This window comes from Saccostrea cucullata, unplaced genomic scaffold (genome assembly GCF_032062105.1).
Source record: "Saccostrea cucullata isolate Sc308-1 unplaced genomic scaffold, CSIRO_AGI_Scuc_v1 ctg1149, whole genome shotgun sequence".
NCBI lineage: Eukaryota > Metazoa > Mollusca > Bivalvia > Ostreida > Ostreidae > Saccostrea > Saccostrea cuccullata.
The window spans coordinates 416,937-431,911 of record NW_026935988.1 but is presented as its reverse complement, the minus strand read 5'-3'; positions in this window follow the sequence as shown (position 1 = coordinate 431,911).

Genomic DNA, 14,975 nt, shown 5'->3' with positions numbered 1-14,975 from the left:
AAAAATAAACTTTGTATATAAGAAAAGTACAAATTCAAGCGATTTGTCAACAAAATGCTAAGTACATATGCCGTTTAAAAGTAAACTTCATGCTTAATTAATTCACAACTGTTATTTAGTTGAAATATCTCACGCCATTTAAATAGAATAAAATAGACAAGATTCTAAAATACGCAAAGACCAGACATATGTGCGTTTTTGTCAAACCTTTCATCAGCCTTCAGAGTTTATAGACGATCAATGTACTTTTGAGGGCCATGAGATTTGCAGTAGTTCTGGAGCATTTTGTTTTGAAGTTGAGAAGTGGCTAATTTTAAATCCCAGGCTCAAATCCCAATGAGTAACGTTGGGAACGGTCCTTCAAAAGGGACCATAAAACTCGTGTCCAGTGTCGCAGAAGATGCTGGTTCAAAAAAAATCCCCCACTGCTTAATAGCAAAAAAAGTGCTGAGTATGTCTAAATTTCAAGCAATGGGGAAATGTTTAAATGTCGTCCTAACAAATTTCGAAGGAATTAAAAGTTAAGAAAGACTTCAAGGGCCAAATTGAAGAGAAATACACCGGACGTATCAGGAAGCTGAATCATGATTTAAAAACTATTTGAAAAGAGTATTTTCACATTATTTAATTGAACCAAACCTACAAATGATAAAAGTGCTATATACACTGTCATAGTCACGAAGTTTAACCTCTTAATAAAGGCAGGAAGAAAGGGCATCTGAATTATATTGATCAGGATGAATATGCAGACATATCTTCAACTCCTATGAATCCACCATGGCATAGGCATATAGTAATCGTAGGAACATAGATGATCTGGTCTTTAGATCAAAACTCAAATTAAATAAAATGCAGTGAAATTGAATGATGTGTTCACTAGGTGGGTCTTTCATCTAATCATGAGGCGGGCCTTACCATGTATTACGTACCTTAAATTCAAAGACAGGTTTGTTGTTTTTTAACGTCCTTTTCGAAACTTTATTTACTCATATGGAGACGACAAGACAGATGGTAAATATTATTTTTAAGTTGTTTCAATAGTGAAGGATTCCAATTAGCTAAACTCATGAGACGTCGCCATTGTTTTAAGAAGAGCTAATACCCTGTAATCAAATATCTGGATGTCATTTTGTTTCCAACAAATGCTTGAAAATCATATTAGAACGATGTCGGCCGTTCTGATAAAATCTGATTTTGATGAAATTGTATTTTATACAACTTGGTTAACAATAAAAATAATTTTTGAATCATCTTATTTAAAAAATCTTTTCAGTCGGTGCGATTTAATTGAGTCGGTCGCGTTAGGGGAAACAAAGGTATTTTTTATTTTGGCCCAATATGTTTCTTCTTATATTAATATGATTCTTATATTTTGATTAAAAGTACAGCTTGTTATTTTGCATGCTTGTAAAATTCCCAAAACACTTTCCCTAAGTAAATGGGATCAGTGAGAAGGGTATTTTAATATTCTATGTGAACTAGTTATGTAATGATTCCGGAATATTAAGGTATGACCATGCAGAGTTTTCAGTAAGTCATTGTTGACATCGCGTGACCTTATACCTATATAGGGTAAATATACTCCCACTCTCCAGTAATCTGTGTTGTTATTCGGATGCAGCCAAGGAGTGAAGACAATTGATGGTGTTCTGAAGACTGTAGCAAATAAAGTTTGAAGCTAATTTTCCTAGCCTGTATTTACAGTTTGAGAGGGAACTTGGAAGGCCAATTGAAGATATTAAACGCGCAATAACGTAAAGAACACTTTCTCTTTCACTGTTACTTGCACATTATATTTTCTTTTCTCCCCATTTGGTCTAACATTCTCCCTTTCCTCGTGTCTGTTCTTCCATGCATACACCCACACCTGCTATCCCTTAGTATTATCCTCATTTTCAAACTCTATTTGCTTCAGTTCGCACTTGTATTATTCTCTATACACACATTCTTTGGTTGGAGGGTCGCAACAAATTTGCTCACACAATTCTCTCATAGACTTTTTCGTGATAATCTTGTTTTCCCTCAAGCGATCCATAATATACTGCATGTTTGCGTGCAACTTGCAGTAGCAAGTGTCTCTTTGTTCACATTTTGGATCAATGATCCAAATAGGTTTTCATCTCCAAAATAAGGCGTATGAGCACTTTGCAGATGTATATGTAGCGCAAAATGATTTATGCAAGTTTAGCAGAGTGTCATTCAAAATTCTCTTCTGTTTCTTGTAAACGTTAAGAACACTTTCTCTTTCACTGTTACTTGCACATATTTGGAAGAGGCATCCTTCGTTATCATAGCTACGTACATGTACATAGTTCATTGGTTTAATACCCAGGAGCAGAGAAGAAATGTTTTTGACGAAACAATGTATTTTCACCGTATAATCAAAATTGCCCCGCCCTAACATCACTTACCCCAACCCAGGGGCCAGAAAATAAACAATTTTGAAAGAGTAATACTTCCTCATTATAACTATATACTTACTTACTTAGTTAAATACCCAATAGCAAGGAAGGATATTTTTAAATTAATGTATTTTCACTATATAATCAAATGAGTTCCTTCTTTACATCAAAACCCCTGACTAGGAGCCATGAAATTCACAATTTACGAAGAGGCATCTTCCCTAATCATCGTTCACGGTAGCTCAGTCGGTAGAGCGCTCGCTCCGTGATCGTGATCGGGTGGTCGTGAGTTCGCATCTCAGCCGCGACCGACCTAGTCGTTAAAATGGGTAGCAACTGTTCCTTCGCCATGCGCTCAGCACTTTGAAGTGAAGGTAGCGGGTCTTTCGGATGAGACCTTAAAAACCGAGGCCCCGTGTCAGCGGCTGGCGTTGGCACGATAAAGATCCCTCACTGCTCAATGGCCCTGAGTGCCGAGTAAAGGTCAAAATTTGAAGCCCTTCACCGGCATACGGTGACGTCTCCATATGAGTGAAAAATTCTCGAGTGGGACGTTAAACAATATACAATCAGTCAATCTTCTCTAATCATAACTATGTACTAAGTTAGCTTGTTTAATACCGAGGAGCAGAGAAGAAAATTTTCAAAGAATTAATGTTTTACTAAACAATCTGTAGAGCCCCGTCCTATCCTGAACCCCTGACCCAGGTGCCATTAAATTCACATTTTTTGAAGAGGCACTTAACTCTGGTCATCATAACTATGTTCTTAGTTAGTTTAATACCCAGGGCCAGAGAGAATATTTTCAAAGAAATAATACATTTTTCTATATGATCTATGTAGCCCCGCCTTAACCACTGACCAAGGGGCAATTAAATTCACAATTTTAGAAGAGGCATTCTTGGTTATCATTACTATGTACTGTAGTTCACTTAATTTTTGCGACACCTAATTTTCGCGAGATAATCATTAACTCTTTATTCACGAGACAAAATTTTCACGAATTGTGGTCATTCCTCTATATAATTCTAAGGAATTCTATTATACGCGAGAATGAAATTTTCGCGAGCATATCGTCTCGCGTAATTACGCGAAAATAAAGTTCTCGCGAATAAAAAGTGATTTACAGTACTTAGTTTATTTAAAACCAAGGAGCAGTGAAGAAGATTTTCAAAGAAACAATGTTCTTTTACTACATGATTTATATAGCCCCGCCCTAACACCAGAACCCCTGACCCACTGGGCCATGAATTTCCCAAGTTTTGTAGAGGACTCGATGCTGATTCAATCATGTCGACAGTTTGACTGCTTGATGTTCCGGAGTAAAGAAGATGATTTTGAAAAGATTGCATTTATTTTAGTTGTTTTGGCCACACCCTTCACAATTTTTGTTCCCCTTTGTCCATAGATGTTGTATACAATATTTGGTTGAAATTGGTTCAGTGGTTTCAAAAAAGCTAAAAATGTTCAAAAGTTTATTCGGACGACGTACGACGACAGACAAATATAGCAATAAGTCTCCTGAGTTTATTGAGGTGACCTAAAATATTGATAAAGTATGAGAAAATGGTCGTTTTTGTTCTTTGTAGTGCGAGTATGCTTTTTAATAGGCAATTATTTTCAGTCTTTGAGAGACTTTTGTAAATTGTAGAGATTTTACATTTAGTATACTTTAGTATAAGATGAAATACGAATCACAACTTTGGATATAATTGAAATTTAATTTTTCACTTTCTATCTGTCACACTTAAGGCACTTCGCCTGCCTTATCCCCCAATCTTCTTTGAATATAAACAATCTTAGGATGAGTCTAATTTTATAATGATTAATAAATGCTTGCCATACCTTTTCCAATACTCTTTTCTTTTTTTCAGAAATCTCCAGTTTGACTTCTCTCTTGTTTTGGAGGAAGGAGAGGTCAGAAAGTTTCTGACTCATACTGGGCCAGAATTTTCCAGAACTCTCACCTCGGTACTCAACATGAAGACAGAGCGTATCATCGTGGTATGCTCTGGTGGCACCTTTCCAATGCAGAGAGGGGAAAATCTTCAAGGTGCCATCAGAGGCAATCATTGCTACCATCTACAACTATCAGATGAAACAAGGAACCATAGTGAGTACCTTTGCACAATCTATACTTGTATTTCTTTTCTTTTAGAATGTTGTAACTTTCCAAATCAAACATAATATCTGTTCTAAGCATCTCTTTATAATAAGATATACATGTACGTTGGAATGGGATAGTTGGTGGAACCCTAATTAAGATCTCGTAGAATCAGTTTTCAGAAAAACGTCGTACTGATTTTTAAAACTATCAATTACATGTAATTTAAACCAAAGACCCCCTACACCCAAAGGCGTGTGTGAGTGACTTTGGTCATGCTGTTCTTCACTAGATTTTCCACCTAATGATACACATTAAGCCCCCCCCCCTCCACCAAAATGATTTGAAAAATTGAGAATATACACTACACAAGGATGCTTCACATAAGTTTCAGCTATTATGGCCCAGTAGATCTTAAAACAAAAATTTCTATTCATTAAAGTTTAACCTTGATCTCCATTTCGGTCAACCCTACCATTAATTATTTGAATAAATTTGAATCTACACAACCTGTAAATATTTTCATACAACAAATCATGGTTTTACCGTTTTAAAGAATATTTTTAAAAATTGTTTCTATTTATTCCTTTGTAAAACTTTACTCACCCACTGTGAAGAAATTTTTTTTTAAACTTAGATCACTCATTGTGGTCACACCAAACCTCCAAGGTCATGATTTGACTAAATTTGAAATTACACTACTTTAGGATTCTTCTATATGAATAAAACAAATAAAAACAATTTTCCTAAGATTTTTAAAGAAATTTCTTAAGTATTTCTTTGTAAAACTATGGGTCATCTGCTCCATCAGTTTCATGGATTAGACTCAACTTTCATCCTAAAAATCCTTACAATAAAAGTGCAGTACACTACACAGGAAAATTCAATTTGAAGTATTCAGTTCAGCAAAGGTTACTCAGGGTTCACCACATGGATTCAGACTACTGTAGACAACAGTTCTCACTGCTTAAATCCTTTGCTGTGAAATGGAAAGACTTTAGCATTTTTAGCTCTACTGGTCAGAGACCAGAAGAGCTTATGCGATAGTAATGCGTCCGTCGTCCGTCCGTCTGTCTGTCTGTCTGTCTGTAAACAATTTTTCAAAATGCTACTCTTCCTACCGCTTTGGTCCGATTTCAATATAACTTGGCACACAAGTAGACTACACTAAGATACATAATTCTGTGCATCGGTTTTTGATTTCGATAAACGGTGTTGCCGTGGTTACTAAAAATAGAAATTTCTGTGAAATTCTTTCGAAATGCTACTCCTCCTATAGTTTTGGTCCGATTTCAATATAACTTGGCACACAAGTTGACTACACTAAGATACATAATTCTGTGCATCGGTTTTTGATTTCAATGAACGGTGTTGCCGTGGTTACTAAAAATAGAAATTTCTGTGAAATTCTTTCAAAATGCTACTCCTCCTACAGTTTTGGTCCGATTTCAATATAACTTGGCACACAAGTAGACTACACTAAGATACATTATTCTGTGCATCGGTTTTTGATTTCGATGAACGGTGTTGCCGTGGTTACTAAAAATAGAAATTTCTGTGAAATTCTTTCGAAATGCTACTCCTCCTATAGTTTTGGTCCTATTTCAATATAACTTGGCACACAAGTTGACTACACTAAGATACATAATTCTGTGCATTGGTTTTTGATTTCAATGAACGGTATTGCCGTGGTTACTAAAAATAGAAATTTCTGTGAAATTCTTTCAAAATGCTACTCCTCCTACAGTTTTGGTCCGATTTCAATATAACTTGGCACACAAGTCGACTACACTAAGATACATAATTCTGCATCGGTTTTTGATTTCGATGAATGGTGTTGCCATGGTAACTAAAAATAGAAGTTTCTGAGAAATTCTTTTAAAATGCTACTCCTACAGTTTTGGTCCGATTACAATATAATTTGGCACACAAGTAGACTATACTAAGATACATAATTCTGTGCATCGGTTTTTATTTTGGTGAGTGGCAAAGATCATTATTCTATTTATTGCTGTTTTCAAGTTTCAAGTCCCAACTGCTTCTTTTCTCTTCCTTTGTTTTAAGTATAAACCAGTAGAGCTACAGTCTCGACAGAGACTTCTGGTTAAGAGTTTGGACGACAAGGCCATTGTACCCGTTGGAAATCCAGAACAACCTGTTTCCACTGGTGTTCGATCACATCATGGAGCAATTGTGGCAAATGAAAATAGCGTTGTTGCTCTGGATCATGACTTCCATGTTGCCGGCATTGTTCCTTCAGTGTACTTTGCAGTGTCAATTCCAGAGTCTATTCATGACAGTTTTTACAGAGGCAGTGTGCATGTGACAGTTAAGGACAAGGTATTTGAGCCCTCTTCACCCCTTCGTCATAGTGCTGAAACAGTGAAGATAGTGCGCAACTATTTTTCCGAGGATGATGTTAACTGTCAGTTTCCTATTGTAATTCGCTACACTGATGAAGGGCCTGACCATCGCACCACATTTAAAAGTGTTCAGATGTCATGTCTGCTAGAATTTATTGCTTTGGATCTGGACATGTTGGTAGCAGCCCGTACTGCACCAGCGCAAAGTTACCACAACCCTGCTGAACGTGTCATGAATACACTAAATCTAGGATTACAGAATGTGGCCCTAGAAAGAAAAAAAATGCGTGCAGAGTTTGAAATGCAAGCAAAGTCTCTGAACAGTTTGAAAGCTTTCCGTAATGCTGCACAGAGAAAAGAGGGACTCAAGACAGCATTTTCAGAGTCAATGCCCATTATCTATTGTAAAACAAAGATTTCAAAAACTGAAGTGGACAGGAGAAAAAATCAATGTACATGAGGGAGCTTTAGAGGACGAACTTAAAGAATTGAGCACACTACTAGAAGTCATAGATCCATTGGTCAAGTTTGAGGATCAGAAAACATGGAATTCTTTGAAGCTAGTAGCTACAGAAATTCATAGAGACTCATTGCCAGAAAAGGCACTACATGTTCGAGGTATTTATTTGTTTTAAGAATTATGTATATTGATGCAACCTGATGAAAAACAATATTAAAGTTGTATAATAATACTATTACTTTTGAGATATAAATATAGTGAAAAAAATAATGCTATAATCTGACATTTTTTCTGTTAGATCAAGAAATCAAGAATCGGACCAATGCACATATTGCATTCTTTTTCCGCCGAGAATCCCATTGGATGTCTTCAAGGATCTTTACTTCGTGCCTGATCCTGTTCTAGAGAATGATACCTTCCTAGAATTCGATACGATTTATGGGACCATTACAGATGAACAGGCCAGACCAAGTGCAAAACAAACAACAGAAAAATCAGAGAGGGATAAAAAGTTTAAGTCAATATTAGTCGCAAGTATGTGTCAAACTTATAATATACATACGGCTAATTTCAAACAAAAAAATATATTGAACTTTAATATCATTTTAATATAAATACATAAATTTGAATTACATTGAAAACCTTTCTTTAATAGATTTTTATGTCTTTTGTTTATATTTAATTTAGCTAAAGTACGAGCATTTATAACTTGTGAATGTGGCAAGAGACGAGTGGTGTACAGTTCGACCAAATTATCCTCCAATGAGTTGAGGTCTGTTGTACGAGTGGAAGAGGAACTCATCTACATCTGTGGTGATCCCCTCTTTCATGCAGGAAGGTTTCATGACACAATCTTGGTAAAGGAGGGGCTTGGATGCAACTCAGAAATTGAGGCTGCATACTATGCAGGTTTGTATGTTAAAATTTTTTGGTGATAGAATTCTTTGCAACCATAGCAATCAAAATGAAACATTGGTATAAATTAGAATTTATAGCAATAGCAAATTTATTTTGTCTCTGGTTTTTAGAATATTTCTTTTTTGACAGGGAAAACCATGGTTTTTGATGACAGTTGTGTGTACTGTGGTGACCCTGACATCATAGAAACAGATGATATTCGTCAATTAAGAGAGGACTTTGGAATGAATTGTCCGGCCAATTTGTCATTTTTGCAAACAATTGCGAGCTGTGAAAACTAGAAATGCGAAAAAAACAAAAAAGAGAAAGTGACATTTTGAAAGAGACAGTCTAATCATCATAAATTTTCTTTAAAAACTGTTGTACATCAACGTTTATTCTTTGCAGATTTCTTTCTTTTAAATTTTAGGCAATTATAAACAAAATTTAAAATAAAATTTTTTGAACACATTTTTCATTTTATTTTTATTTTTCAGACCGACTGCTTGAATTTAAAACTTTTATTTTTATTTTTATTTCGACCCCCCGACCCAATTTTGAACAAAAAATTCCCGTAAAACAGAAAATAAAAAAATGTTGGCCTTAAGAAGGGGGGTTATATACATTTATGCCTTGTAATTAAATAGTATTGTATTAATATTGCTGTTTTCATACGTACATCTTGTTGGACACATGATAGCAAATAATATTTAATTCACTATCCAATAAATATTTAATACACAAGTATACCACAATGTTATCACGCAAATTAGATTATCACAATGATGCTAAGAATTCACAAAATAATAGAATTAAAGAACTGAAGTCGAATAAATGAGGAACAGGTTAATTGAAAAAATTAGTTCAGGTCAGCATTATAATTAGCTCAAAGGTGAATCTACACTACCTGAGGATGTGTAATGTTTAAGAATATTTTTGGTACGACTTAATCGTTTTCAGTATGAACTAACTGGGTTAATGCACTTCCGCCCCAGAGGTGGCAGGGATAGTTTCTTAGCAATCAAAACGTTTGACTGACGGTTTACTTAATATTGAGCTGCTTTTAAAATGTGCATTAAAAAATTTTAAATTCCCTCTACATGTAATAATAGTATGATGTAGTCCCTTAAGAAATTTGAAGCTTTTAGGAATAAAACATGCATAACTTACATAATGAGCCCTAAAGATGGCGCAGGGATAATCTCAAAATTTCATGTGAATCAAGCCTATTTTCACTATTTCGGCGCAGTCGCATCTGCTTCAAGGCCCGTGCTGATGACCTAAGCTACCACACAAATTGCAGCATAACATTTGTACATACCAATGAACAGCAAGACCTCGTTTTCAAGCTACAATTCATCCTGTGAACCCACCCCGCTTTTCTGGTGAAATACCGGAAGAGCGAGTTTTGAGCTTAGTTTCGTATTTCTAGTCCATATCCCCTATACAGTAGTAGTGACACTAAAGTGTCATATTTCAATAAAATATACAAGGCCACCAATTCCCTCCAAATGCACCCAAAAAATATTCTACCTATAAAATTACCTATAATATGCAAACCTCATGTTTCTCTATTTTTTTCTATTTTTTGACCGGTACTTCATTCGAAACTATCCTCTGCCACCAGAGGGCACATGTTGTTCATGCATTTTTTCATAACATTTCTCGGTTATTGTAAGTTTGTTCTTTTATTGTTATAAATGATTGAATTATTACATTTATTTGATAATGCCAGTGATTAATATTGGTGTAGATCTGCTGTTAATGTCAAACTAGTACTTCACACGTGTGAACCTATTCGCGCCATATTTCATCATTCTTAATGTCGAGATAATTATTGTCCATCAATTTAGGGCTGTTACCTTATGATTCTTTTTTGTTTTTTATAGCTTTCACTAAATATATTTGTATGTGTATAGATGCCATGCTGTGCATGACACACTGGAATAAAGCATTGTCAACACTAGTGTACTGACTCGGGCTTTACAGGGTGTTTCCATATAAATGTGATCATTCATGGTTTTATATTCATTCACGATTTTTAAAGAATTTTCCTATAAATTTCTATGTAAAACTTTGATCGGCCATTCTAGCCCCGTCTTACCCCCGGGGGTCATGATTTGAACAAACTTGAGTGAGCACAATTTGAGGATGTTTCCATAAAAGTTTTATCTTTCCTGCCACAGTGGTTCTTGAGAAGAAGATTTTTAAAGACTTTTCCTATATATTTCTATATAAAACGTTGGTCGGCTAGTGTGACCCTGTCCTACCTCTGGGGATCTTGATTTGAACAAACTTTAATCTACACTACCTGAGGATGCGTCCATATAATAACGATGAGTCATGTCTTTGTTATTCTTGAGAAGAAGATTTTTAAAATAATTCCCCTCTATATTTCTATGTTAAACTTAAGTTGGCCATTGTGGCCCCGCCCTACCTGTGGCGACTGTCTATCAGTTCCTTGAATGATCACACAGGTTTTTCCTTTTTCCATTTTATATACATATGCAAACATATAAACAGTACAAAACAAACATACATTAGACTGAAAGTAAGAAACATGCCACATTGGAAATAGTTACAACATACATATAATCTCAAAATCCTATAAATCTGTGTTTACAACTTAACTTAATTAAACGATCTGACTATCTCTGACTTCCGACAAACGTCTGCTACACTTCTGCTCTACTTATTTCCTGTTTCTAAAACTAGACAAAAGATAAACAAACGGATAAAAACGGAAATGGACTAAAAATACACTATATACTTTAACCTGATAAAAACGGACACATGAACAATTACACTTAGGATATAAAATACAATAACGACAATTTCAGAAAATCACAATAAAAAGGAAAATGAATAGTAAATTAAACATTGTTAATGTTAACACATTCACAACACTACCCCCGGGGGTCATGATTTGAACAAACTTGAATTTACAATACCTGAGGATGATTCCACATGAGTTTTATTTTTCATGGTCAAGTCGTTCTTGAGAAGATTTTTTTTAAAGAAAATGATTTCACAGAACCAGGGCAGCCCGAGTGGAATTGAGAAAGGATTGACGGCACTGTCCTCTCATCCCTTTGATAACCATAAAGGATGCGATAAAGTTTGGTGTCACCATAAAAGGGATCGAATTAAACAATTTACATCACTCTCATTTGCTTGACCATCGGAGAATAAAGCTCTGCAGCAAGACTTAAGAGATATCTTCAACAAGTTAAAGGAACATTCACAGAAATTGGCCAACCTTGGCAGCACGCAATCAAACGAAGGTTTTAACAAAACTGTCCCTTTAGAAAAACCATAACCTACAGAGTAGCTGCAATTGTGGCACAAAAAATATTGGTCAAGGCTATCTGATGCAAGGAAGCAATATTTACACATTTAGTGTAAGCATTTTTATTTGATTTTAATGGTATTTGTTTCTATCTAAGGTATATGAAGCCGAATGAAACTATAGCCAAATAGAAAAGAACTACTTGCTATTGTCTTCGGGTGCTTGAAATATCACCAATATATCTATGGGAAACGCGTCAACATCGAAACAGACCATAAACCATTAGAAAGTTTATTTAAGAAACCACTTGAGACAGCAACTCCTAAAATCCAAAGAATAATCGTACGCATACAAGTTTACGATTTAAACGTAATTTATAAACCAGGCAAAGAACTTTATATTGTCGACATCTTAAACAGAGCAGCAATGATTGATTGTATATTTTTTAACGTCCCTCTCGAGAATTTTTCATATGGAGAAGCCACCACTTGCTGGTGGAGAGCTGCAAATTTTGTCCTATACTCGGCACTAAGGGCCATTGAGCAGGGAGGGATCTTTCTCGTGCCAGCACCTACTGCGACACGGGACGTCGGTTTATACGGTCTCAACCGAAAGACCGGTCTCCAAGTCCCACTGTGGGATTCAAACCTGCGAGGTAAGGATTGACTTACTAGTACTACTCTAGAGCAGACGCTCTAACAACTGTGCCATGCGGGCGGCGAGCAGCAATGAAGGACGACGAGAATGAAAACAACAAGAACGAATTTAAAAGACATACCCCGGAATACTTGCCTATAAGCAGCAGGGGGTATACTTAACACTCAATACACTCAAGGAAATGAGGTCAAGGTCATGACCTTGACCTAATTCCATAAAGTCTAGGTCATGACCTTGACCTCTACACACTCCAGAGAACTATGTCAAGGTCATGACCTTGCCCTACTTTAAAAAAATGTCTAGGCTATGACCTTGACCTAATCCTAGGAGATCTAGGTTATAAACATGACATCCATACACAAGGACAAGGTCATGTCATTGACCTGAAGTTAACATTAGGTCATTTTAAGGCCATGAGTCTCGATTCTTCTCTAGGTCATGTTATACAACCTTGACCTAGGTCATGTAAAGGTCATGCTTCTCAAATCTGGCTGAGGTCATGTTAACAAAAAAGTAGGTGAAGACCTATCAAGGAATAAGGTCAAGGAACTTGTATATAAGTTCGACTCAAACAGTTGTGACATCAAAATAGAGAATACGGAAAACATTATTTTGTACAACTAACAGGTTGGTATTTTCCCTCTTATTAGTTTTTTTTTTAACATTTTGTAATTTGAAAATTTTTCCTTCTTAATTTCTCTCTCTCTCTCTCTCTCTCTCTCTCTCTCTTTTGTAATTGAAATTAATTCAATTCTGAAGTTAAGTAGATCCAAATAAAATGTACAAATTCAAATTTTAAAACTGATCTGGTGAAATTTCTACGAAGTACAATGCGTGTTAGTTTCTACTCGTTTAATCTTTGAAAAAGTTGAATAAAAAGATTCCTTTCAATATCTCGGCTTAAACTTTCTTAAGTTATAAACAAAAAAAAAAATTTTAATTTAAAAATTTTCATTCAAAAATCTTTTTTTTTTTCGAAGAACAAATTTCAAGAATATAAAGAAGAAATTGTAAACGTTCTATGATTTTCAATAGTCTACCCTAATACTGAAACCATCCTTATTGATATAATTCACTTCAAATCCCACTTTTGTGAAATTTTTAATAAAAAATTAAAAACCCACGCGGTTAAAACATCCATTTTAATCATTTAAAAATGAGCCAAGTTGTTATTTTCAATCTTTTTTTTACTTAATTTTGTTTGAATCATCTGTCCTTAAATCAAAACTTTATTCATGTATTCGATTTTTCAAAAGTAAAAATGAACAGTATTTCACTTTTGTAAATATAGAATTATTTCAAAATAATAGAACATTAAATATTTTTAAAATTTGAATTGCTAAGGATACATGTCCATATAGCAATTTACAAATATCAATATTGAATACAACATACATAGTCGTCGAACGATTTTCTAACAATAAAAACTTTTTAGGTCTTTCCACCTTTCTGTGGAAAGACCTATTGATTTCCTTCTGTTTCTTCTTTTTTATTATTTTTCCGCCGTGTGATTTTTTGTTTCAGGATTTATCGAAAAGATTTTTAGTCGATAAGAATGTACTTTGTAAAAGATTATTGCAGTTCACCCTGCGTAAATGAACCCTGACCCCTTTCGAAGTTATTGCCCCTTTCGCAAGAAATACTTGTTATCGCTACTCCTCTGAAACCGTAAACCGTAGAGGTATGAAACCTTTACCAATGTCTTTGACTAATTAAGGGGACTCTTCAATCTATTCATTGCGAAAGTATTCGGTGACCACTTCAATGATTTATTGCCCCTGAAACTTTTTGAATTTTACAAATAATTAAAAAATTTTAAAATGAGAAGTCGTAAAGACATGGGACCAACTGCATAAGATTCATTGACCTTTGACCTTAAAATTCATGTAAAGGTCAAAGGTCAAGGTCATTCCAAAACTGAGAAATTAAGCTCTTTTTATATCTCTTTTGTCTTTTAACATATACTTAACGTCTATGCATCATTAACATGTACTTTTAAAACTGTTTCAAAGATTTTACTCTTGTCCCCTAACATTTACCCCTTTAAAAGTTATTGCCCCTTGTGCGAAAAACCTTGTTATCGCTACTCCTCTGAAACCATAGACCGTAGAGACACCAAACCTTCACTAATGTCTTAAGGGTCTTTAGGCCTAACTTCACTGTATAAGTGCAAAAGGATCTCATGACCTCTTATATGAGTTATTGCCCTTTTACTTCTTTGTACTTACTATTAAACCTTATAACTTGAAAACTATAAGTTGGAGAAGCATGCGGTCAATTCCATTGTGACCCTTGACCTTTGACCTTGAAAATTTTTTCAAGGTCAAAGGTCAAGGTCATTTCAATTTATTTTTTAATTTTCTTTTTTTTATGCTTAAAGAGAGTTTTGGTTTCTTTTTCATTGAATTTAATTTTTGGAGTCAGATATGAAACAAATTTGAAATTCAAAGAAGGTGGAAAGACCTCTTATTGTTCTGTGAACAATAAGTATCCTAGTTTTTTTATATTTGCGCATGCAGTGGGAAAAACAAACTATAAACGAAGTTTGATGTAAAGATTATATTTATATGCTTGTTTATACATATAGTTTATACATGTAGTACATGCATTTATGTGATAACATAAAATCTAATAGAAAATGAATACAGTATATGTGATTAAATTCATTAAGCATCAAGTACAAAACATTCATTAAATACAGAGGTCTATGATAAAAATGTTATCTTTTTGATAAAGAAAACTTTGATTTTCGTGAACAATATACATGCACACTGTATTGTTTTAAATGAGTCTTCCTCTACAC